Raw genomic sequence first — 26,265 nt, forward strand, 5'->3', positions numbered from 1 at the left:
TTGTACAAATTCAGGAATTGTTGTGAAGGGAGAAAAGTCAAAGCCACAAATTATTTTCAAATGTAATGAAATGTTTACGAGCATTAAATTTAGCAAAAAACGGAGTTGACATAATGGTATGCTTTGAGAACATTTAATTAGATGTTTTATTAATTTGAATTTTGCAGATCTCCCCCACCCCCGCTTTTTTTTGGAGTTGCTATCTATTGTTTTAATAGTTGTTCAAGACTCAACCTTTTCCTTAGGACTTGAGAAGATGGTACTAGGCATGAACTTAAGCATCTGATGGATATAATACCTGGGATTTTCCACAAACCCTTTTATTCATTCTGGGAAAGTACCAAGCCCAAACTAAAACCCACAGGCTATATCTATATAACTAAATTTCAGTTTGGTAGAATGTTCCCTGAGCAAGGACAGTTCTCAAGGCCCTGGGAATAAAAATAGGAAGTGGCCCTTCCTACAAGAGGCTGGCTACCTGTGGGGACAAGTGGTATATGAGTTGATCCAACCCAAACAGATAGCCCAAAACAGGGGTGCTAACAGGTCCATGAGGGCACATGAAGAGCAAGGCTGGAGATGAATTCAAACAAAGGGAATTTGAGCTCAGCGGAGGGTACTTCTGGTCTCTCTGCTCACAGGTGTAGACTAACTCATTCTGATTTCCCTCGATGATGTCGTCATGGAACCACTCAAATATTCATTCAGTCAATCAATATTTATTGAGCTCCTTCTATGTGCCAAGCAGTAGTCTCAGGAATGGAGATTCAATATTGAGCCAAATAATTAAGAATCCTGGCCTTCCAAAGCTCATTGACTTGGAGGTCGGGAGAAAACACAAACTATAAACAGGAACTCAACTGGTTTATAAATACTTGGCAAAGGAGGCCACATCTTCCAGATTTATAGACAGAAACCCAGACCCAAAGCAATCATTGAGGATGGTTTATAAGGAATGTTGTTCGATAAAGGAAGAAATGAAAAGAGGATGGTTTAGAGTGCCTGGGTGGCTCAGCTGGTTAAGCGACTGCCTTCGGCTCAGGTCATGATCCTGGAGTCCCGGGATCGAGTCCCGCATCAGGCTCCCTGCTCAGCAGGGGGTCTGCTTCTCCCTCTGACCCTCCCCCCCTCTCATGTGCTCTCTCTCTCTCTCTCTCTAATAGGTGAATAAAATCTTTAAAAAAAAAAAAAAAGAAAAGAAAAGAGGATGGTTTATAACATGGAAATGGGGCCAACTCCACTCTCAGTGAAATCCTACTCTGTGATTTGGAGCAATCTAGAAGTTCTAGAGTCTCAAAGTACCTGCTCCCATAGCTGGCCAGAGACCTCCAATCTCAGTTATTCTTGTTTCTAAGAATCTTGGGAAGAGCAATATCCATTTTATGAGTACACGGACTCCGTTTTGTCACAACTTAGATTAAGATAACCAAACAGAGGAAGTTGAGTAAGTTGGGGGTATTGGAAAATTCTAGAATATGGGGATCTTGCAGATATGGGCTAGAATTAGGGGGGCTGTCCTTAGCACGATAGGGTTAGGGACCAGAGCTACGCTTGGCCCCATTCCCTGGGAGGAAAGTGAAGCAGAAAGAGATGCTGAGGAGGACCCAGGGGGCAGGGGTGGGGGCATGGACAGGGGGTGTCCAAGGCAAGAGCACCACCCAACATAGCCTAAAGGGATTTCTGCTTCAGGGCAAAACTGTGAAGCCAGCCATGTCCTCCTGTCCAGGCTGCAGGCGGAGGTGAGCCCCTGGTCAACCACGGGTACTCTAAAGATGGCTGAGCAAGCAACGTATCTGCTCAGGCAGTCCCAGAGGAAGGGACACAGGGGACAGGAACACAATTCTCCTGCCACGGTTGCTGCAACTACCCTGCTGACTCCCTGTTGATATTCCAGCAGCCGCTCTATCCACCCCCCACCCCCGCCCGGAACCCACACCACTCATAATAATATGCCTTCTTTCATGCCAATTACATAAAACCCCCAATCAACGTAATCATCACTGAAGCATGGCCTACTGATTGCATAACGCAAATTATACCTAATACTTAATAGGTCAAAGGACTAAGCTTTTAGTGTCCTTGGAAGAAACAACTGATGTGCTGAAGAGGTTGTGGAGATTGTCCTGTTACTCCCTCCCCCACCTGGGGACAGCAGAGAGTGTGTGGACAGGCCCCTCAGCTGAAATCTCTGGTGGCATTTTATTTTTTTCTTTTATTTGAGAGAGGGGCAGAGGTAGAGAATCTCAAGCAGACTCACGGCTGAGCACAGAGCCTGACGCTCGCCTCGATCTCATGACCCATGAGATCACGACCTGAGCTGAAACCAAGAGTCGGATGCTCAACCACCCGACCCACCCAGGAGCCCCTCTGGGGGCATTTTCCAAGCAGCTCCTCCTCAGAGAGATGTTAAAGAAACCTCTGGCAATAACGAGTTCTCGAATCTTTTCCAAGGAACAATCCAGTAGAGATGTGGGAGGGGGATCTTCACGCATCAAGAAACACCCTTTTTCCACCTCAGCAATATCTTAGGATAACACCTCAAATAAAGCAGCATGCAGAGCACAACCCTGGGTTTTTAGGGGAAGTTGTTTTCCTGCGAGGGTATGAGGCAGGCCACGATCTTACAGAAACGTACTTCCGAATGCACTTCCTTGCTCTCCTTTCGATTCATCCTCCTAGGCTGTGAATTTATTCTTGTTTAATGAAACCACCCCACATGTTCTGCCCAAACAGGAAAAAGACTGGCCAGCACTAAAATCTGCAATCCGGGTGTTGAACAGTGGAGTGCCTCCAGGACAGGAGAGGATGTGCTTTGTGGCTCAGTGCTGCCCCCTGCTGCCTGCCAGATTCACGAACATGGGAGGGGAGGGGCAAGGTGGCTGAGGGGAAGCTGAGACACAGGAAATAATACTAAAAATAAAATTAAAATATTTTTTCTTTTAATTCACGTGCATTATTTTATCAGACATTTATTACGTAGTTTAAACCTAACTGCTTGATAAACAAAACTGCTAGGTATTTCTTTTAGACTCAGGGCTCTGGGAAAATATAATTAAGATACTAAGGGCATGGGGAGCCTGCGTGGCTCAGTGGGTTGAGTGTCAGACTCTTGACTTGGGCTCAGGTCATGATCTCGGGGTCCTGGGATCAAGCCTCGCATCTGGCTCCCTGCTCAGCTGGGAGCCTGCTTCTCCCTTTGCCTCTGCCCCTCCCCCCACACTCATTCTCTGTCTCTCTTGATAATAATAAAATAATAAATTAAAAAAAAAAGAAAGCAGCAGCAACTTGCTGCCCCACTGGAGAGACTTTCAACCATTCTTAGTCACTCAAAATACATACTGGCAACTACTAGGGGCCAGGCACTGTGCAAGCTGCTGAGACACAACAGTGAACAAAACAGACAAAATCCCTGCTTTTCTGTGGAGTTTGTGTTATGGAAGAAAGGCCGTAAACAAACCAACCTAGCATGCCGTAGTCAGGAGTAGTGCCAAAGAGGAGAGAGCACAACGGCGCAGGGCTGCAAAGACCTTGCATGGCACCAAGTCCTCGATGGAACGCCCAGCACTGGGTCAGCTGGGCTACTGAGCTGGGGCCACTGTGTGGGAGGCAGACTAATGGCCCCCAAAGATGTACCTGTCCTAATCTCTAGAACCTGCCTCTGCTAGCTTAAATGACAAAAGAGAATTAAAGCTAATATGGAATTAAGGTGGCTGATCAGTTGACTTAAAGAGATTATACTGATTATCCTCAAGGACCCAATCAACAAGATTCCTGTAAATGTGGAAGGAGAAAGAAGAGTCAGAGTCGGAGAAGGAGATAAGATGACTCGACCAGAGACATGGCCTCCTGAGAAGGAGGTGACCAGTGATTCCTGGCTTTGAAGATGGAGGATGAGGTCAGGAGCCCAGGAACGAGGACCACTTCCTGAAGCTGGAAAGGGCAAGAAAATGGATTCTCCTTTCCAGAGAGGATCCTCCAGAGGACGAGAGCCCTGCTGACACCTTGATTTGAGCTCAGTGAAACCCACTGTGGGCTTCTGACCTCTAGATCTAGATCATAAATTTGTGTTATTTTAGGCCACTAAGTTTGTGGCAACTCATGATGGCAGCCATAGGAAATTAATGTAATTGCTAATCAAATTTGAGTCAATTCTCAGATCTCACAACCATGAATATCCATGTGACTAAGAACAGGACATTGCATGAATTCATTTGTTAATTACTTGACCACGGAGCATTTTTTGTGGGACATTTTTCACTGCTGGTGTTGACTGGGGCGTAGTCACAGAGAAGCTGGAGGAGAGTCCAAGCTCTATGAGACAGAGAAGGTGTTTTATTCTTCTTTCTATTCCTAGTTTGGTCCAGCATAACGAAAAGTTAGTTCACCGGCTATTGAAAGGGTGCAGGAAAGCAAACACTAGTTCAGCATTGCCATAAAAAGAGGGAGTGTCTGTGCCCAAGCTCAGGCCCCTCAACCTGCTATTTTCCTGGACAGTGCTCTCTGCACCTGTCTCTCTCAGCACGGGGACCCTCCCATTCAAGTGCCTCCTCCTAGATCCCATGAGCCACGGGGACTCGAGGGACAGAAAGGGTCAGGCCAGATGTACAGACCCCGAAGAATTTGGAAAATCCAAACGGAGACTTCAATTTAGAATCTGCTGGCCCAGGAAGCATTAGTCAACTTTATTATACTGATATATAATTAATAAAAGTACTACAACATTTTTTGTGTAATTAACGTGACACACTGATTCTAATTTGTTTATAAAAATGTGGAGGGCCAAGAGCAGCCTAGATACCTTTGAAGAAGAATTATCAAGACTTGTCCTACTGAATAGCAGGACTTTTTTTTTTTAAGCTGTAATGATGAAGACAGTGCATTTCTGGCTTAAGGAACAACAAATACAGCAATCAAGCAGAAGAGCAAGCTCAGAAACAGAGCCACACTTACGTGGACACCTGATTTATGGCAAAGTTGCATACAAAGCAGCAAGGGAAAGGAAAGGATGATCTTTTCCATAAATAGTGCTGAGGCAATTTGAAATTACAGTGGGGGGGAAAAAAAGCCAGCCTCACAGGACATGCAAAAATCAATTCTAGGCAGAGCAGAGACCTGGGTGAAAACCAAAACAATAAAGCTTCTGAAAGATAACAGACAAAAGTACTGTCATGGTGTCAGGGGTAGGGAAAGATTTCTTAAACCGAACAAAGAAAGCGCCAGTCATTATAAGAAAAGCCTGGTAAATTGGTCTACACTAAAATTAAGAAGGTCATTCATCAGATTCATCAGATTCACCCAAAGAGCCCACTGACAAAGTGAAAATGTGGGAAAATATATGTGTAATGTACATTCTTAAAAAAACAGACAAGAATCAGCTCATGTCTAGACTATATAAAAACTGCTAGAAATTGATGAAAAAAAGACAAACTAGCTGAAAAGAAATCTTAATAGGTAGTTCACAAAAGAGGGAATTCAAATGAACTATGGACAAGGACAAGATATTCAACCTCATGAGAATTCAGGGACATGTGCATTACAACCCAATAAAATGTCCTTCCCTTTTCAGCTGGTTAAAGAGCTCTGATCATACCAACTGTTGGCAGGGCTGTGGGGCATCTGGGAGTCTTGCACGCTGCTGGTAGGAGTGTAAACTGGATAACCCCTTTGGCAAAACTTTGACAGTATCTGGAAAACTGAAGATAAACTCACCCGATGACCCATAATTCCAACTCCTAGGTAAATACCCTACAGAAAGTCTGACAGGTACTGGGAGACACATCCAAGAATGCTCGTAAGGAACTGGAGACAACCCGATACCCATCCATAGTAGAAAAGAGAAACCAACTACCCATACTCTGAAATTACTGCACAAGCAAAGAAAACACATCATCGAGAACAAGGATGAACCTTCAAAGATACAATGCCGAGCAAAAGAACGCAGGTGAGAATACATACCGGTGTGATTCTACCTGCATAGAATTCGAAGCAGCAAAATTAACTATTTAGTGATATATAACTCGGTAGTCAGAGGATAAAGAAAAACAGGGAAATGAATAGTATGGAAGTCAGGACAGTGGCTGCAGTGTGGGGAGGGAGGGAATTATGATCCAGAAGGAGACAGGGCATGGGGGTAGGGAGGGCAGTAAGAGGGTGGGGGTGGGGATGTTTCTGGGGTGCTGGTTTTGTGCCCAAGTGGATGCTTGTTTCACAACCATTTGTTAAACTGTAATATGTTTTCTGCACAAAGACCGGACTGTTACATTTTTCACATACATAAGTATCTGTAACGTAAGTACCTATATACAAATAGCTATTCATTTTCTCAAAGTGTATCAAGGGAATCTCAGCAACCCTCCAGAGAAAACCACAGACTTCCCCTGAAGTGATCTTTCATTTTGTCAAGCCCAGAGCCCTCAGCTCCGCCCTTCCCCTCCCCTGCTCAGCGCTCTCAGAAATCCTGCATGACCCTGCGTGGAAAGTGACTAGGGTGGGTCTGTCCTACAGGAAGGACGGTGCCGGCCTCCGCTGCCATCTGGGTCTGCGAGCGCAGTATAAACACTCCCTGCACCTCAGTTTCCACCTCCCTACAATGGGCTGACAACAACCCCTCCCCTCTTGGGGGCCTTTGAGGGTCAAATGCGTGAGTACACCAAAACAAAATGCTCTAGGTAAGTTCCTGGAACACAGATGTTCTCAAAAACAAACAAACAAACAACAACAACAAAAAACCTGGTAGGTGCCAGGAATTCTTACTGATGGTTCCAGTAGCAGGATTTTCTCTTCTGCTTTCTCAGTTTTACTTTTTTGTTTACTTAGGTGGGAGATGCTGAACTGACTGTGGAAAATCCAGAATCGTATAACAAAAATACTTCATCGTTCTCCTATTTCCTTTTGGGCATGACTGTCTTTGAAGCGTATTTTCTTCCTACGCGTTTTTGCATTGGTGAGACCAGATTGGTTCATTTAAACACAAAACCTCTTTTCCTCCTTTTAAAAGACGCACATGCTCACTGTAGAGTGATGTGAGAATAAAGCGAGGACGGAGAAGGACCCCACACCGTGGCCAAGAACACAGAGCCTAGAGCTGGCCAGAGTCGGCATTCAGGAGCTGTGCAAGCTTGGGAAAGCGACTGACCTTCTTTGGGCCTCCATGCTCTCACCCAAGGCCGGGGATCATAATGGTACCTAGCCCACAAGGTTGTTTCAAAGTGTAAGTGATCAGTGTGTGTCCAGGGCTTTCCATAGCACCCGGCATACAGTACGTGCTTAATAAATTTTGCTATTACTATTACAAAGAAAATGGCACGAATCACCATCTTTCACCAGCCAGACAGAAACACTGATATTCATTTAGATATTCCTTCCCAGTCTGTCCCTATATAGAAGGTTAATTTTTTAAGAATAATTAAAAGAAATACACAACACAGGTCTCCTAACAGAAACCCTGGAAATAAACGATAATATTTTCTAAAGAGTATCTATTTTTTAAGAATTGAATTATCTCTGTAAGTAGCATTTAAGGCGCTGATGGAAAGGGATTCCAAGGGCCAGGCATTTCTCTGCTGCCCTCAGGGGGATGGCGAAGGACAGAGCTAATACACTGCAGAACCACACTGCCCAGCACCCCAGGCCCGGCTCAAGATCCCTCCCTGGCTGCCAGGAGGGAGGGCACCCAGGGACACGGGGATCTCATGTGACAGCAATGACTTCTTCACAGTGAGTGAGAGCACTGAGCAGGGCAGGGGAACGGCGGAGCTGAGGACTCTGGGCTTGACAAAATGAAAGATCACTTTGGGGGGGGGGGTTTCATTTTCTCTGGAGGGTTCCTGAGATTCTCTTGATACAACTTGGAGAAAATGAGGCAACATTCTCTCCAGCAGTACACGCAATACGCACAGGTGAGTGCTTTGGCCTCTTTTGGAAGGAAAGTGGTCTAACCAATCCTTTGTTTTTTGTCTGATTATTAAAGCAATGCATTCAGAAAGAGGGACAATTTACTATTATCCTACCATCTTGAGGCAATCGCTTTTAAGTCTATATCCCTTGTGATGTACTTGAGGTCAAACAAAAGTTCTCATGACCACTTTATAAGGTACATGTTATGATACTTTCTGTACAGGAGAAACAGAAGCTCAGAGAGGTTAGTCAATTGCCCCAAGGCTAAACAGCATGTAAATGGCGGAGGTAAGTTTGAACTCAGACCTCTAGGATCACCTAAGTTCTTAGAGAAAGAAGAGTCAGGACATGATGGTACAGCAGTGAAGCCTTTGGAATCCACCAGACTGAGCCTGGGATCCTGGTTAAGCTTCTCAACTTCTGGATGACTCATCTCCCAACCCTGAGTCTGAGAATAGGAATAGCTACCTTGCAGAACAGTGAGAATGAGATGAAATGCATGCAAAGCTTCTGGTGCCTAGAATGTAGTAGATGCTTTCTAGAATTTTCCTTGCATCCCAGGGGTGATGAGTCCAGGAAGGAAGGCCTGCATGGCTGGTCTCCCCTAGACACATGTCTTGGTCTCTTTGGCTGGACTCGGCAATTTTAACCCTGGATGGGAGTCCCCTCAAGTGCGCAGAGCGGAGGAAGCTCAGGTTGGCTGTGGCTTTTCCCCACTAGAGGGCAGCGCCGGCCCAAAAAAGAGAAGAGTCCCGCCTTGAACTTCCCCGTCCTCTACTTCCTAACTGCCAATGAAACCCTCAGTCTGAGCATTGCTTTTCTCATCTCCCACTTGCCTTCCGTGCCCTCAATTTATACAAATGTATTCTTCTATGTTGAAATCTGCAGGCTGAAATTTATCGCCTGAGATGGAACATTCTGCATCATACGTGCATGAATAAAACATGATCCATAAACAGTAGGAGGCCTGCAAAACATGCAATACGTATTTCTCTGGTGCCCACTGCCAAGAGCCCGGCGGGATTACGTAACTGACCTTGCTTATCTCTGAGGGGGAGGAGGAGGGGAAGAGAGGATGAGGAGGCGAGCAGTCACTGAACACGGACCGTGTGCCAGACCCTGGCCGCAATTTGTGTAACAGAAGTATCCCCATTGCGAGGTTTATCAACCAAAGCCTCCAGTTGCTAGTGCTGTCTGGTAAGCGCAGAGCCTGAGTTCCTGCACCTCCTCCCGCACGACCCTACCTGGGGCCTCCTAGGGCAGCTGCATCCCGGGGTCTCGAAGTTGGCTGCACTTTGGAATCACCTGGGACACATACGAAAGGAAATACTCATGTGTAGGTCCCACCCGCCCCCAAGATCTGAAGGTGCTGATCTGGGGGCACAGCCCAGGCACTGGGATTCTTTTCAAGTTCTCCAGCGCTGTGCAGCCAGGTTGAGAACCACTGAATTTGCTGACCTTGACCAAGGAACCAGGTGGTAGAAATGCATCTGGGCACATGGGAAAAGGGAAGGACGTGAACACTATCTGCTATCAGCCTGCAAGGTGGACGGGCAGCCAGAGACTGGGCGTGGCCAGGCTCGGGTCAGTGAGCTGGTGGCAGAACCTGAATGCTCTTGTGTAGCCAGCCCAAGCAGCCCCGAATGCCACGAGACCACAGGACACTGCCTGACATACCTGGGGTGGCCCCCAGGCCTTACTTATGCGGGTCCTCCACCCAGATTTCCCGTCTCCTCCAGGTCCTGAACACTGTATCAAAGGCCTACTCTCCACACAAAGCCTGCCTTCCATACCACCTCCTCCAAGGGGCCCTCCTAGATCTCCTCCTCTTCTTCCTTCTCCTTGCTTCCTCTGCCACAGCACCGAAGCCGAGACTTTTTCTACGGTTCTGCTTACAGTCTGCCTGGATACAAAAAGAAAGTTCCACGTTGTAGGTATGCCAATAATAACTGCAGACTCAGGGAAGGCAGAGACCTTATTTAAACACACACACACACAATCTGGTTTTCCACAGGGGTAATGATGCAGCCCTTTGCCTAGAGGAGGGACCAAGTGTTTGGTGGGTGAATTGTGAACTGATTACTCCCCAGGCCTGGGAGAGGTGGAAGGCCCTAGCATGATGCAAAACGGTGCCTCTAAGGAGGGTCATGCTGTAAGGCCAGGCTTCTTGGGCTGCTCAGGAAGGATCTGCAACTGGTCAAAGCTTTGGGTGCTACTAGTCTTGATTTCTCAGCCCAGCTAACAGAAGCCTCTCTTCCTCCCCTCCTGTCTAGCAGGGCCTTATGTGGGTGAGGGCACACGTCCCTTAGGCTGGTCAGCCCGTGGGCATCTGGATGTGATGTCCCGAGGGAGGAACCCACTGTCAGCAGGGGCCAGACCTGGGGCTCCCCGGGGACTGATGTGTCAGGGCTGTGACCACCATCAAACTCTCCTGTAGCTTTCTTTGTACGTGGCAGGTATCGAGGGGCAGGGCTAGAGCTGTCTGACTCTTCAAAGCAAGTGAGAGCACGCCGGCTCTCCCCCCATGCTCCGTTTTAGCCCCTGGAAACCCCAGGCGTCCCCGAGACTGCACTGGCTGATGAAATGAGAAATGCAGCTGGTGGGGTGAGGGCCAGGAAGCCCTGAGCCCTGCGAGCAGGAAGCCCACCCAAATCAGCAACAGGCTGCCCCTTCCTGAAGGGCCCACATCCTGTCTGCTGGCCAAGTAGGGTCTGCCCAGCAGCTCTCTGAGGTCACGGGGTGGCTTCCTGTTGTCCCCACCCCAGCCTCCGGGAGGGGACAGTGGAGAGATGGGGGCTCCGCAGTCCAGAGTCGGCTCCTCCATGGAGCTACAGCAGCCCCTGGCCGCGCTCAAAGCACTCCACCCCTCTGAGCTTTGGCAGCTCCGGCTGTAAAATGTATCCTCCCAAACCCATCTGCTGAGGCCCTAACACCCAGGACCCCAGGATGTGACTGTGTACCAAGACACGGCCTTCGAAGGGGCGATTAAGTTAAAATGAGGCTAAGGTGGGCCCTCATCCAAAAGGACCTTGCTGGAGGCTTAAATAGACTCTGTGCTCAATCTCACAACCCTGAGATTACAACCGGAGCCGAAACCAAGAGCCGAAACCTTGCTTATCTCTGAGGGGGAGGAGGAGGGGAAGAGAGGATGAGGAGGCGAGCAGTCACTGAACATGGACCGTGTGCCAGACCCTGGCCGCAAATTGTGTTTCGGCTCCGGTTGTAATCTCAGGGTTGTGAGATTGAGCACAGAGTCTCTTTAAGATCTTCTCTATCTTTTCCCTCTGCCCCTCCCCACCCCGTACACTCTCTCTCTTGCTCTCAAATAAATAAATAAATCTTAAAAAAACAAAGCAAAACCAAAAGGACTGGGGTCCTTATAAAAAAGAAGAGGAGACACCAGGAGGGTGCACGCTCAGAGAAAACACGTGTGAGGACACGGGGAGAAGGCAGCCATCAGCAAGCCAGGGAGAAACCAACCCTGCCAATGGCTTGATCTTGGATCTCCAGGCTCTGGAACCATGAGGCTAAGTGTCTGTGGTACCCAGTCTCCGGTATTTTGTCACAACAGCCCTAGCAACCAAGGCCCCTCCCAAGACTGGGGTGAGGATCCCATGTGAGAACGCGTGAGCGAGGACATGGAAACTGTAACACGCCACCTAGATGGCATGGAACATGAGACGCATGGGGTGACCCACGGACATCAGTGAAGCTGTCCCAGGACTGCGGGGAAGGGGGGTCAGGATGAACTCAGCACAGAGCACCCTGTGTGCACGCGGATCCCTGGTTAGGTCTGGTGGGACGTGAAACTAGCAGGGAGCTCTGTCTGTCCGGGACCCTTGTCTTATTTATGACCTCTGACCCCTCCCTGTGCTCAGCAAGGTCCAAAATACATTTGCTGAACGTTGCACACAGGACAAGGTGCGTTTGAAGGTGGTGGAAGGGCGGCAGAAAACCGGAGGAGGGAAATACCTCATTCATAGCCTAGGGCGGGGCTGGGATTGAAGCAGGACTCTCGTGGGGGGGGGGGGGGTGACCGTGGCACTGACGCGGAGACTGCCAAGGGCCCTGCACCAGCATGTGCCATGCACTGCCTCATTTCAGCCTTAGGACAGCCCTATCAGCAGATGCACGCCCACTGTCCACATCAGGAAACTGAGGCATGGAGAGTGGAAGTCACTTGCCCTGTGACACACGTGCTGCAAGTGGGAAGGAGAAGGAAGAACAAAGACGGAGGGTTTAAGGAAGGCGAGGCAGGAAGGGAAACGGCAGTCCGGCAGAGAGGTGGGAGCCGCCCAGGATGCGAGACGGGCAGCAGGAGGCGTCCCCTGCAAACAAGCGGGGTCCGTGGTGCCGGCCACGGGGGCACCGCGGGGTGGGGAAGACAAAGCTGGACGCAGGACGCGGGGGAAACGGAGGGTACGGGGGCAGGTGGCAGGGAGGCCCGTCGGGGCTCCGGGGGTGCGCGTGCGGGTGGGGGGTGTGCGCTGGGATTAACTCCGCCCCACTGAGGTCAGTGCGGCCCTCTGCCTGCGAGCGCGTCCGGGCGCGGCCCCCTTCCTCCCTCCCTCCCCCAGGGGGCACTGCACCCGAGGGGGGTCACGCGCGTGGCCTTGGCGGACCCACAGGCCCGCGGGGTCCCAGCTTCCCCGGCCCTCCGCTAGCTGCTGCGCCACGAGCAGTTACTCGCTGAAGGGGTCCTGTCCGTCTTGTGACCTCAGGCACACCCTGCATCTTCAAAGGACTTTAGAACCATCACGAATGCTCTCGGTGGCCTCAGGGGGCCCCCCGTCGGGAGTGGTGCTTGGAGGTCACCGAGGCTCCGAAAACCCCGCGATGGGCCCAGGCCTGGGAGGGGAAATACAGGACCTGGGGGCAGAGGGTGGGCCGGGCCCCAGCGGGTGGCGCTCCCACAGGTCAGTTCCTGGCTCTTGGTCAGTATTTCTCGTTCACCAAAGCAGCCAGGTGCTCACCGGACGTGACCTCTCGCTGTCTTCACTGCTCAGGAGCTGCAAACCCACTGGTCCTTCCACCCGGCCACATGGATGCCACTGCCTAAACCAAGACCGCTCTCTGCCTCCACGCACCTCAGGGGCCAGGGGCTCCGACCTGGCGCACATCTGAACTCTGACACATGGGTCTTTCCACCTCCAGTTTACAGCAGAACCCGAGGCACAGAGAAATCAGGTTATCAGCCTAGGGCCGCACAGCTGGTAGGAGCCCAGTCCTGCACTGACTCCCCGCTACCATTCGGCAGCATGAAACAGCAACAGAAGGGTTGTGGGCCAATGACATGCTTCTAGTAAATTCTACAGGAACTGGCATCTGCAGGGTGCAGAAGGCCCCGCTCTGAGCCTTAGCCTGCCTGTCGCTGGGATGCCAAGTGGCCTGAGGGGGGACAGCTGGACTCAAGCACACATACCCGTACGGGGGCTCTCCCCGTCCCCCAGAGTCGGGGGAACTTTGGACCTTAGTTTACCCTCAACTCAACAAGTGTGGGTTCCACAGGCCTTGGAGATGGGAGGCCAACGCTCAGGCGTTTCCTCTTGTCACCAGAGGGAGCCAGACACCTTGTCATGCTGCTTCGTGAGGGCGGCGGGAAGTCTGTCCAAGGTAGGAGGGCCACCCACCTGCTCCTGAGGGGGCTTCCTCACCTGCACAATAGCGACCTGGCAGATCTGTGGCCACTAGTGAAGGTCCTCACACTGTCTATCAAGAAAAACTACTTCCCAAATGCCTACGGAGGAAAAGGGAAGCCTTCGAGATCATAAGAGGTTACCCACCCAACCACGGTGCCTCGACCTCCCCAATCCATACAGTCTGTACCTCACTAGATGAATCTTCTTAAAACTTGTGGGATCCTATTCCTCCCCTGCTTGAAACCACCAGGGGCTCCCTTTATAATACAAAGTCCCAACTTTGGCTTGGCACTGTCATGGGTGGTGGGGGCAGGGCCCCAATGCCAGGGCACACATGGTGGTGGATGAACTGGCCTCCGAGAGCTGGCCTGAGACAGCAGGATGGGCAGGGGTCCCACCCCGAGTCTCCCACTGAGGGCACAGGGAAGGGCGGGGGCTGGCCCAGCGCTGAGCTGAATGGTGTTCGAGGAGGCCAGGGAGAATGGACCGAGTCTGGGCAAAGCATCATAATCAGGCACTGGGACAGGGAGGGTGGGCTAGTAGGGGGTCCCTGGACACTGTCCATCGGCCTATCGGTGGACTCAGGTCCAGGTCCCTGAACAGGAAGCCCTTCCTATGAGCAAATAAGCCAAAATCCCATTCCCCAAACTGTCCTGCATCCAGGAGAACTGGCAAGCATGAAGGCCCGAAACATGGGCTCCAGCTGCCGAAATTTCTCCCATGCAGGGGCAAGGCCTCCTGATGTCCCATCTGGGACGAGACAAGCAGACTGTAGCCGTGACAGCCAGTGGGACCCGGCGCTCCTTTCCCCCATTTCCAACCTCCTCTCTGGCAATGCCCTGACACCCGGGTTTTGAAAACGGTCGAGGTGGGAATGAAATGCAAAATTCACCCTGATTTATCCCCCAGGGGGACACAGCTCCTGGCTGAAATGCCAGTCTGGTGATTTTGAACTGGGACAAAAGTTGAGGACCGGCTATTAAACCCCAGGCTTACGTGCTCTGCAAGAAGGGAGCCGCCATTGTCCGAACTCGACAGAGTTCACCAGGAACGAGTCGTGCCAGACCAACCTCACTCCCTCGGTGGTTTTCTGCTAGGGTCAGGAGGCTAATTTGATCAGCGGAAAGTCATAAACACATTACACCATGAGGCAAGCAGAGACTGGATGAGAGAATTCACTTTACACGAGAGAAGGTGCTGGGACACGGCTGCCTCAACCTCCCCCAGAGGATGCAGCAGGTGTGGGCTCCTCTCCCGGGCTGCACACGTGTGATGGTGCGCTGGGACATTACGCTCATCTGAGAGGGAAGGTCAATATGCCGGAGGCAGGTTAAAGACTCAGGATGAATAAAACCAGCTGAATCGATAGACCCAAAGGATCAGGATGAAACGTAGCTAGCATGCACATACAGGAAACTTTAGGGGAGGCTGGGGGAGGTGCCCTGCACCAGCCGTTCAAGGCAGGAGGTCTCAGCACACATCCCCATTAGTAAACATTGGTCCCAAACACCAATGCCACCTTGGTGGCATCAACAGAACCTGAGTACAAGTGGGCAGACACCATATCCTCACATGATGAGCCTGGAATACGACATTTAGAGAGAGCCAGGCCATACTGGAGTATCTCCTGAAGGGGCACCTGGGGGAGAGGGAGGTATCTAGAATCATCCATGCCTTAAAATGACTAAAGGAACCAAAATGAAGAACGAGCAGGTGGTAGGACTGAAACACTGTCATGAGCTCAACCACTGTGGGTCTTTCCAGAAGCCAGAACCATATTCAGGAGGTGGTTATAACAAAGCAGGTGACCAGGAGCACTGGGCACAGGTGGACTGACTATCTTAGGAGCTGGTGAGCTCCTTGACACTTGGGGGGCGGGGGGGAGCAGGAGTGGGGCTGTGTGTGCAAGTGGAGGCCGAGTGGCCAGGTGTCAGGACTGCAGGGGAGGGCTTTCCTGCTGGGTAGGAGGAAGGCAGCCAAGATAGTCCCCAATGCTAAGATTCTAGGATTTTCGTCTGGGCAATCTTCCAGGAATTATCAAGCCTTTCCACCATCCCAGGCACACAGAGGATTGGAGAACCTTCTGACCGACTGCTCCAGGATACAGGTGTGAAGTCCCTTCCCAAAGGGGCCGTAGTAAACTCAACATAGAAAAGCAGGGCATGGGAGGTGCCGGGAACTTGCAAACGTGACCTTATTTGGGAAAAGGGTCTCTGCAGACGTCATTAAGTCAAGGATCTCAAGACGTGATCATCCCAGATTACGCTGGTGGGCCCATAAATCCAAGCGTCCTTATGAAAGACACACAGAGAAGAGACAGGGAGAAGAGAAGGCCACGTGAAGCCAGGGATCGGAGTGACGCAGTCACAAGCCAAGGACTGCCGGGAGCCACGAGAAGCTCGAAGCAGCAAGGGAGGATTCTCCCCTAGAGCTTCTGGAGGGAGCACGGCCTTGCCAATACCTTGATTTTGGACTTCTGGCCTCTAGAACCATCAGCAATTAAGTTTCTGTTGTTTTAAGCCACCAAGTCTGTGGTAATTACGTGGCAGCCCTGGGAAACTAATACGGTTTTGTTTAAAGAAATGGTCTCATGGCCAAAAGTTTGAAAGTCACTACCTCTCCTGGGCCATCTCCCCAGGCCTTCTGTTCACCTAAGTCCAGAGCAAGGAACTCAGAACACAATTGGATGAAGGTGGAGTGAATGACGCTTTGAGGCTGGGCTGGGCCAAATCTCCTTCCAAATATAGGATTCAAAACCCAGTGAGAGGGGAAAAACCAAAGGTGGCTGAGCTTATTAGGTTTGGAACTCTAAATTTCTTTCAAAAAGCCCCCATTTCGCCCCATCCAAAATCCTTTGACATCTACGAACTAACTGGACAACTCTCGGAATCCACAAGGAAACAAGAAAAAAGACTAGCACTGGCCTTGCCGTCCAGGCATCTCACACAGGGAAGGACAGATCAGGGCGACTAACTGCACCCCCCCAGGTGGCAGTGAGGAAGGGCAGACCCCGGGCTCAGAGACTTCCCTGGGTCTTGCTGCAAGTTCCTCAGTGGAAGCAACAGGAGCTTATCACACCCGGGCTCCAAAACCACGGCCACGCTCACGCTTATCTGAGCGTGAGAGACACCTCCCGTATGATGCACCTGCCGGGGATCGACCCTACAAATGGCCTGTCATCGTGAGCTCAGTCACAGAGCGGTAACCAACTTCTCCAGAGACAGTTCGCCTCATTTCACAGGTGGGGACACAAAGAGCCTGAGAGATGAAGTGATGTGTCCCCAGGTGTCACAACTGAAGAGTTAGGGCCAGAAGAGAGGCCACAGCCCGCCCAAGGACCCGGGGCTCTGTCTCAGCACCCTGCCCGCCCCTCCACCTATGCTGGTAACTTGGCATTGCCCATCAGGAAGAGCACTGGGGGCCACCAATCGTTTTGTAACCCCGAGTGCTAGAGGAACATTATTCCAAGACAGCTGACGCTTAGCTTCAAATGGCTCTGACAGGTGGTTTTCACAAGGCTGGAGGGGAGTGGTTACAGCTCCTACTTCATCTGCTCCTGAGTCCAAGAGGAGCCCCACACTGCCCTCTGAGTACCTTCCGGCAGGATGCCGTCATGGCCCATGGGGAGGCCCTGGTGTTCTCTGAATCGCTTCCCCCGTAAACCATGAGCCTCCCCAAGCACAGGCCACACTGTCTTCGTCCTCACATCCTGGGGAAGGAGCGTCAGGCCCAGCCGTTCCTCTCTCGTCCACCACCTCCATCTGTAAGCTCCTGCTCGGACCAGCGCCCCGGGACACTGCTGCCAACATCCCAGAGTCACCTCTCTTCCCCAATGCCCCCAGCCAGGAGAGAGGCCATTCCCTTCCCTCGTGCTCAGAACAACCTTCCAGCACAGAAAAGGGCATCGTGGCTTGCTTTTTCCCCTCTGATCCCGACTTTCTGTGCTCCCCTCTGCCCCCAGTATACTGCTGATTTGAATCACTGGTTTTAAAAGATACACATACATATACTTTTTTAAACTGTGGTAACATTCACAGAACCCCAACTTTATCATCCTATCTACTTTGAAGTATAGAGTTCAGTAGTGTTATGGATACTCGCATTGTTGTGCAATCTCCAGAACTCTCTTGTGAAAAGTAGACACTTGGAAAGGACGGAAAAATTCAAATGTAAAAGTAAAGTGGACAGACTAGAATAACAAAGGCCCACATATACACCACTAGCCTGGATCATCACCAAGGGCAGTCTGTCCCGTCTATGCCGTCCAATTCTGTCACTGTGTTATTTTAAAGCAAATCCATCATTTTGTCCATAACCATTTTAGGACCTCTATTTTTTAAATTTATTAGAGAGAGAGGTGGGGGAGGGGCAGGGGAAGAGGGAGAGAGAGAATCTCAAGCAGACTCCCAGATGAGCACAGAGCCCGATGTGTGGCTTGATCCCATAACCCTGAGATCATGACTGGAGCTGAAATCAAGAGGTAGGATGCTTAATCAACTGAGCCACCCAGGCACCCCTTAGGACTTCTCTTTAAAAGGTAAAAAACAAAACCACAACCCCAATATTTAACAATAACTACAGAAGCTTATTTAAACTTCGAATCCCCTTCACATGCCTAAACTTCTTTATCATCCAAATGGTGCGGTGGGGGAGGAGTGCGATCAAGACACCATGCTGTCCAAGGAACCAGTGAATGCTCAGAGGCTCAGTGATTTCCTAAGAACACTGCTGTTGAGACTGGAAGTTCCTGAATCAGTCTCATCTCTCTCCACTCCCCCTTCCCCTCTTGGGGACAATGACTTGTTGGGAGAAAAGCCGGTCCTGAATGAGCCTGATGCCCACGCAACGGAATAAACTCCTCATCGTGCTGTGACCTTCCTGTATTCTAATTTGGGTAGCCTCTCAGCTCGACTTCTTTAAAAATTTCCGCTTTATATTCTTATTATGAAAGTAGAAAAGTCATTGCAGTAAGTCATCTTAGCTATTTTACATTTTATTTTTAGTCCTTTGTGGGGAGAGGCAAGAAGGGAACTGAGAAAGTGGATTTATGTCACCTGGGTGGGTTCTCAGCTGTGGCTCTTGGGGAGGAGGGCTTTCCCCAGTGAGTCACTGGGTGACTCATTTATAATTCTGCCTCGCAGAGCTTCGTGTGGGGCTGCGAGCCTTCAGATGAGAAAGATAGGCGATCGCAGAGAACTGCTCATTGCTGAAGGCCGCCTCCTCCCCCAGCAGGCCTGGCCCCATTCTGGGTTCCCTCTGTCTCTGGAGCCCTGTGACAGGGATGGGTTTTGACGGAGCTGGGATAGACAGCTGGGAGCGCACCAGATCACACGAGCCAGACTTATATCAACCAGACGGACCCCTCTCTCTTGTGCAATGGATGCAAAGTCTGCTTTCTTTTTTTTTTTTTTAAAGATTTTTTATTTATGTATTTGAGAGAGAGAATGAGATAGAGAGCATGAGAGGGGGGAGGGTCAGAGAGAGAGGCAGACTCCCTGCTGAGCAGGGAGCCCGACGTGGGACTCGATCCCGGGACTCCAGGATCATGACCTGAGCTGAAGGCAGTCGCTTAACCAACTGAGCCACCCAGGCGCCCCAAAGTCTGCTTTCTTTCTCTGGATGCTTGCTACCCATGTGAGTCCTTGAAGAGGTACAGCTTTGCATGGAGGACAGCGTGGATGACCTGTCCCGGAGCACCAGCAAATCCAGGCCACTGGATACGAGTGATTTATTTCATGCTCTTAACTCCTACGTCACCAAAATTATTTGCTTAGACATCCACTTCTAAATTTCTTTCAAAAAGCCCCCATTTCGCCCCATCCAAAATCTTTTGACATCTACGAACTAACTGGACAACTCTCGGAATCGGGCTGGTCTACTCTGATCACTGTTTCTCAACCTCGCCGCTATGGACACAGCAAGGCAAATAATTCTTGGTTGTGGAGGGCTGTCCTGTGCACTGTATGATATTTAGCATTGCCTCTAGCATCGGCCTATGAGACAACCCAAAATGTCCCCAGTTATTGTCAAATGTCACCTGGGGCTAACCATGCCCCTGATTGGGAACCACTGATCTAGAGCATGTACTTTGAGCAAGCATGCCCATCTTACAAGCACAGAGCCTGGCACAGAGCGGGAATCCCAAATGTTTGTGCATCTCTTTAACAATCACCCTCTGAAATGGACGTGCGACCCAGCGCGTGACAGATGGGGCAAGTGAGGCCCAGAGAGGTTCTGATCTCCTGGGTGACACAGCGAGGGAGTGACAGGGCTGGGAACTCCTCGGCGGCATGGTTTCCAAGCCCGTGTGAGGGGTGAGAACTAGCAGGAGCTCGAAAGAGGCTCTGCTGGGGATTCTTCTTTCTAGCTCTGGCCGCCAAAGGAGTGAGGCTGTTCGCGCCATTTGGACAGAACATTCCAAGTGCCTGCAGCTGTTAATTAATGAGCGTGCTTCGAGGCTTCCTTCAGTGTGGAACCTCTGCACTGACCGGGATCAAAGTGACTGGAGCCGAGTGGCCCCACCTGCACGAGAAGAGCAGTCTTCTTCTTCTTCTTCTTTTTTTTTAAATCTCACTAGTAGCTTCAACCTGAATAAACGATAACAATTTGAATCAGGTTTGCAATAGGAGGCAGCAAGAGGAAGCTTGGCCCCAGTGCAGTTGGGCTGTGAATGAATTTAGTTACAGACTTGAAGTGCTGTCTTAATTAGGTTTGGAGTCTGCTTTCCTGTTTGAAGAGGAAAGCAGAACAGAGTACGCCATCTGATTCATCCTTGCAAGTGGGAGCGAGGTGGGGGTGGGGGGTGGCCTCACAGGGCTGGGAATCTCATACACGATTCGCTCGCTGGGCAGCAAAGTCTCATTTCTGACTCTATCACGGCCGGCCTACCGCTAAGTTTTGCTTTGAAAGCAATGCCAATTATGAAGAACACAAATAGCTTCATGCGCCTCTACTGTGGAACTCAATCAGGTCCACACCCCCCTGCTGCCGCCCAGCAGTGTCCTCAGCAGGGAGCCAGGGCCATGTGTCATGACTTGCAAGTGGTCACGTGGCTACAAAGGAAAACAGTCGTCTGCATCGATGATCCTGGTTCTGGAAAGCCAGTCCCAAAAGGTGAGGCACAGTCCACTTGCAGTCAGGTGATGTTTAATGCATCTTAATGACCCAGCTGGTGACACTTGACACCAGGTTAATGCCTTAACCACACCATGCTTGTGGGTCTCTCGATTGGCAATGTGGGAGAAGTCCCTTGTGTGTGTGTTCAGAGAGGAAAAGAGAAGCTAAAGAGAAGTGGATCCAGGCAGGACCATCCCGTCAGCTGGCTTCCTCTGCAGTGAGTTCCCTCACTTCTCCCTCAGGGATGGAGGTCATGGAGGTCATGTGGCCTGGGACCTAGGTGCTGGGTGCTGCCAGGCTCAGGGAAGGGGCAGGCATGCAGGGCTGAGGACACCCCATGGCAAGGGGAGGGAGGTGGGGACTGGATGTGGCCCAGAGCAGAGGGCTGTGAAACTGGTCTAGGCCGGGTCACAGGGGACCCAGAGGGCCTGGGTCAGCACTAGGCCTGCAAACAGCCACAGGGAGGCTGAAAGGTTTCTGGGGAGAAGAGCCATGCCCTAGGTAGGTTACCCCGGCAGCTCCCTGGGTGCGTGTAGGGAGGATTAAAAGAGAGAAAGAGTTAGATGAACACACAGACTTTCCGACACAACAAGGCAGATGCAGTGGACCCTACTAGGCCGTGAAAGCCCCAAGAGGAGGGTCCTTGTAACCACCCCTAATGCCCCGAATCCCTAGCGAGCTGCAACATATCAAGCTCTCTCAGAAAGGTTTGTCGAGTTGATTCAACAGAGCAGGCGCTTATCACCATTTTCAACCCTTTCTACCATTTTGGGTGAGTCTCTTTGCAAAGCAAACCATGTTCTCAAGTTGCTGATTGCGTTCTTGGTGGTAGAAGTGAGATCCAGGCCCACACAGTCTCCTACAGTCAAAGGCTTAGGTGGGGCGGAGCTTCAGAGAACAACAAGGAATTACTTAAAATGCGGCGAACAGGTTAGAACTCCTAGAAATCTGCTGTGGACACTGAAGAGAAGCTCAAGTCAGAAGCTGGTAAGAACTTGACAGCTAGAGAGCCCACATCTGATTTTCAAACACTAGTGAGGAAGAGGATTTCTGCAAGAGGCCACAACATGGGATGTGAGTGACAAGGATGCTGGAAGGGACCGTCACTCCTCTCTGAGGGCTTAGTTTGCTCTGCCCTCCAATGGTGAAGAGTGCATGGAGATTCTAGGTGTGGAGGGGAAAGCTCTCATTTCCTGGCATGGATCTCCTCCAGGTGTTTCCCTCAAACGGCACCTCCAACCTTTGCTACGCCAAGTGCAAAGGCAGGAACATGTATATGGCCTCCAAGGTGAATGGACAAGGCTACCCTCTGCTGCAGTGATCAGCCAGGGGGCTCAGCCCACCAGTGCATGCCCTGCCCAGCCACCTGAGGGTTGGGGGATCACATCCTGCCACACCTGGAACCCCTGCTCAGGGACGAGGAGGCTCTTCCCTGGAGAAAGGTGTGTGAGAACCATAGTGCTTTAGGTGCTTGGAGATACTCTAGCCTAGCGAAGACCAAACTTGTTTTTCTCTTTTTGCAGAAGTCTTTCTTCAAACAAGCTCACATAGAAGACCAATCTAAAAGAGATGCACAGAAAGATGCTCTAATTGAAGGGGGCTGAGCCCACTGGATCCACTCCGCTCCTTGGTGTCTCCAGAGGCACCTTGGTGAACCCTCAGCCCCCACAGAAAATAATTTCAAAACCAAGGCTCTAATCTAGTCCAACTGCTTTATTTAACACAAAGAAAGGGTAGTTCTGAGATTCAGGTTATGAGTCCTTGCTAGGACTCCATGGCCCTTCCTAACGTGCAGCTGGGGCAAGCAGCCTGGAGCCCTGGCATGATGCAGGGGGCCCTGGTCTGCAGAAGGGGGAGTGATCACAGTGGGCTGGCCACCATGGGACCCACCAGTAGCCTCTAAAGCACACACACACCTGGTGCCTGACCCGATTCCCCCCAGTGCTGCTAACCCCATACCACCCAGGCCTCTGCCTCCCTACCCCCAGACCAACCACTCCCCAGCCCTGGAGACAGATCACGTGTGAAAAGTCCCAGCCCACTGGGAAGGGACGGGGGGGAGGGAGGAGAAGGGAGCCTTGCAAGAACTGAGGCACCTGTGGGTCCTGCTCACCCCATCCCCCAGGTTCCCAGAGCAGAACTGGATCTGAGCCCGGGCACAGCTGCTGAGGCTGGCCCTGGGCCTCTGAGCCCTTTGGCTGTTTCCCTGTCCCTCTGTCTGTCTCTTCGCTTATCTGTCTGTTGGTCTGTTCTTGGGAAGCTCATTGCTAGGGGCCCTGGTAGCTTCCCAGTCTGTCCCACACTGTTATCCATAAATTGATCTCTTATTAAAAAGAAAACACACACACAGACACACACACACACACCTACATGCCATCCACAGGACTGATCCTCAGACTCTTCCGCTTTAAGCTCCAGCTCTGTCTCTCCCACTATGTACATACAAGGTGTGAACCAGCAAACCGAGACTCCCAGAGACACCCTAGACCTGCATCCGAATTCTCAACAGGCTCTTCACTAGGCCTGTACTTCCAAGGGTTCATGCATTCATCCACATGCAGACTTTGGTATTAACTGAGGAACAGGGAACTTAATATCCACAGAGAACAGCCAACCTTGATGGGACCCTGGCAGGTGCTGAGCTCTACCTGCACGGTCTCATTTGATCCCGCCCCATCTCCACAAGGCAGGAACCATTCTTAGGCCCACCTTCCAGATGAGGAAACAGGCTTGGAGAAGTCAAGCAACGTGTCCAGAGCCACATGAATACAGTAAATAGAAGAAAGTGAACTTGAATGCACTGCCATTTCCCCTAAGGGACCAGATAGGTCTCTAGGCTTGCCTCCCTCGGATGCTGCTTTATCTTGACCAATAACAGCCATCACTTCTATTTACTGAGCCCTTATTATATCCTAGGGCCCCTGTATGCACACTGTCATTTCACAAAAATGCCACAGACAGAAACAACTGTTTTCTCCAACGTCAAGATGAGGGTACTAGGCTTAGAGCAGGTCACTAGTAGAGCCAGGATTGAAACCTGTCTTTATAGTTCTTCCCCCTGGACCACTCCTCCTCTGAAGAGCTGGAGGACATCTCAAGGACACTTGCCCTCTGGTACAAACTCCCCTCTGGGATTTGAACTTGGGCCAGGCTTTTCCTCCCCACTTCCTTGACGAGGGATTCAGGAGGTCAAGTCTCCTGAGGCTGTTCATGTTCTCCCAGAAATTCTGCCCACTGATGTGGGTGTGCTCCCCCCAGGGGCATGAGCATGGCCCCAACACCTGGGCCCCCACCGGCAGAGTGGACGTGACCACTCCTCTTCTTGGTGTCCCCTCTGTGACTGCCACCCATAAACCACATCCTGGCTAGACAAACTTCTAGCCTTCTGATGCACAGCTTCCTTATTTTCAACTTTCCACTCACGAGCTCAACAGGACCAGCACGTAACACGTTATCCACTTTTAAACAGAAATAGGGGAGTTGTAAATGTTTTAACGTTCGATTATGATGATGACCATACAACTCTGTAAATTGTGCACGTAAAATGGGTGAATTTTATGGTATATAAATTATACCTCAATAATGTTGTTTCAAAAAAGAGGGGGAGAGAAGAAATAAGAAGGTTTTAAAGAAGAGCTATAATGGGGTTTGAGCACATGGATCCTCTTTAATTACTGCAGGAAGTAGGGGCTACGCAGGGAAGGCTGGCCACATATTTATGGCAACACAACTGAATGATCTAGTCTGTTCTTTTCTCCTTGCAAAAAAAAATTAAAAAAAAAAAAGGGAACGGAGACTCCAATTCAGCCAACGGATTCTTAAGCTCTGGTGAAAGTTCTGCAGGTAGGGGAGGAGGGGAAGATGTCAGAGACCCTGAAGCAGAATTTAGCTTTAAGCTCCACCATGGGGCTCACCCACGGGGGGTCATTTATTGAAATCCCAGCAGGGCCCTGGTAGGAGTCTGTCTATCCAATGCAGGGCCCATGGCTTGAAGCTGCAAGGTCAGCCTGCTGGAAAGGTTAACTTGCCCTCCATCACTAAGAAGCTCAGAGTAAACACATCCCCAAATCTCATTCATTCACTCTATAAAATGATGACACCTTTAGTACTTACTGTGTAACAGTGTCCTAAGGGTTAAACAAGATAATCCATGGAAAAAGCAAAAACTCAGAACAATGCCTAGCTTGATGACTTTTTTTTTTTTAAAGATTCTATTTTTTTTTATTTGAGAGACAGAGAGAGAGAGTAAGGAGAGGGGCAGAGCAGGATGGAGAGAAAGGGAGAGAATCCCAAGAAGACTCCACACTAAGCATGGAGCATGACACAGGGCTCCATCCCACGACCCTGAGATCATGACCTGAGCTGAAACCAAGAGCTGGACGCTTAACCAACTGAGCCACCCAGGCGCCCCTCGATGACTTTTTAAAATTAGATTTGTTATACTAGTTCAAAGGAAACAAGGATAGGCAGGAGCCATCATCTTAACTCCAGCAGTGAGTTTATATATTTCGTTCAATCTTCTTGATAATCCTTGCAATGGCTTTTACTGTTCCCATTTTATAGACAGGGAAAGAGAGGCTCCCAGAAGTTAAAACACTGGCCCAGGGGTCTAGCAGGTAGCCAACAGATAACAGAGCTGCCGGGATTTGAACCCAGGCCTGTCTCTGAAATAACTGTCACTCCACTATGCCATTACAGGGACCCCACCCACATTTCCAGGATTTTGACCGAAATGGGTTTACCTGTTTATCTCTACACAAGAGGGGCCCTGACAAGCATCTGTCACATTAACCACACTCCCGTCTTTGCCGAGGTCCATGCTCAGTTGTCGTGGCCACATCCTCGAAAGGTGCCCCAGCAACACATCACAGTACACCAGGCCCCTAAATGGTTAAACTTCCCTCTAGCTTGGAGCTCAGTACTTACAAGCAGACCTGAACTAGCCCTAAGGGGCTATTTTTAGCTGTCCATTTTCCCTGTCCTTTTTGGGAGATCTGACAGCACAGGCTGGGCTGATGTTTTCTCCCGCTGGTTTCTTCTCACCAACTCCTACCTCAGGACTGGCCAAGTGCAGGGGCTGCACCTTCCTTGCTTATCGAAAGGGAGCTGAAGGAGGCAAGCAGGCCCCGATCCAGGCGCCCTCCCAGGGCTGCCCTGGGGTGGGAGAGGTTGGATGGGAGCCAGCGGCTTCCAAGCACACTGGTTTCCAGGGAAAGCCTTCATGAGCACACGGCAGGGGGGACCACAGTGATCATCTCAGTGATTTCAGATCATCTCCATCTGAGCCCCAAGCAGACCGTGCCAGCAGGAGCCCCAGAGAGTGGTCTGGGTGTCGCAGCCTGCTTCTGGGCTCTGGCTCTGGGTCTCACCACCCTCACGTGCCTTCCGTAATGGCGTGTGCCGGGATCTAAGAGCCCACAATTAGAAATTCACGTCTTGGGCCAACTGGCCTCCCACTCGCCAAGCCCTCCCCGTAACTAGTTTTTCACCGCATAGCCAACAGAGGTGCCTGCTCCAGGACCCAAGTGTGACCACACCAGCCCCTCCTCAAAATTCATTCACATTTGCCTGCACAGTTCACAAGGCCCTCTGGCCCCTCCCGGAGTCCCCCTCC

General features: G+C 50.6%; 1 protein-coding gene across 7 annotated transcripts in view; it reads right to left on the minus strand.

Moving 5' to 3' along the window:
• Nucleotides 1–26,265, minus strand: part of SLCO3A1 (solute carrier organic anion transporter family member 3A1) — a 298,502-nt gene that overhangs the window by 76,585 nt on the left and 195,652 nt on the right. The window lies entirely within an intron of this gene.

This window comes from Leptonychotes weddellii, chromosome 9 (genome assembly GCF_054177405.1).
Source record: "Leptonychotes weddellii isolate Sample4059 chromosome 9, ASM5417740v2, whole genome shotgun sequence".
NCBI classification, from domain to species: Eukaryota; Metazoa; Chordata; class Mammalia; order Carnivora; family Phocidae; genus Leptonychotes; species Leptonychotes weddellii.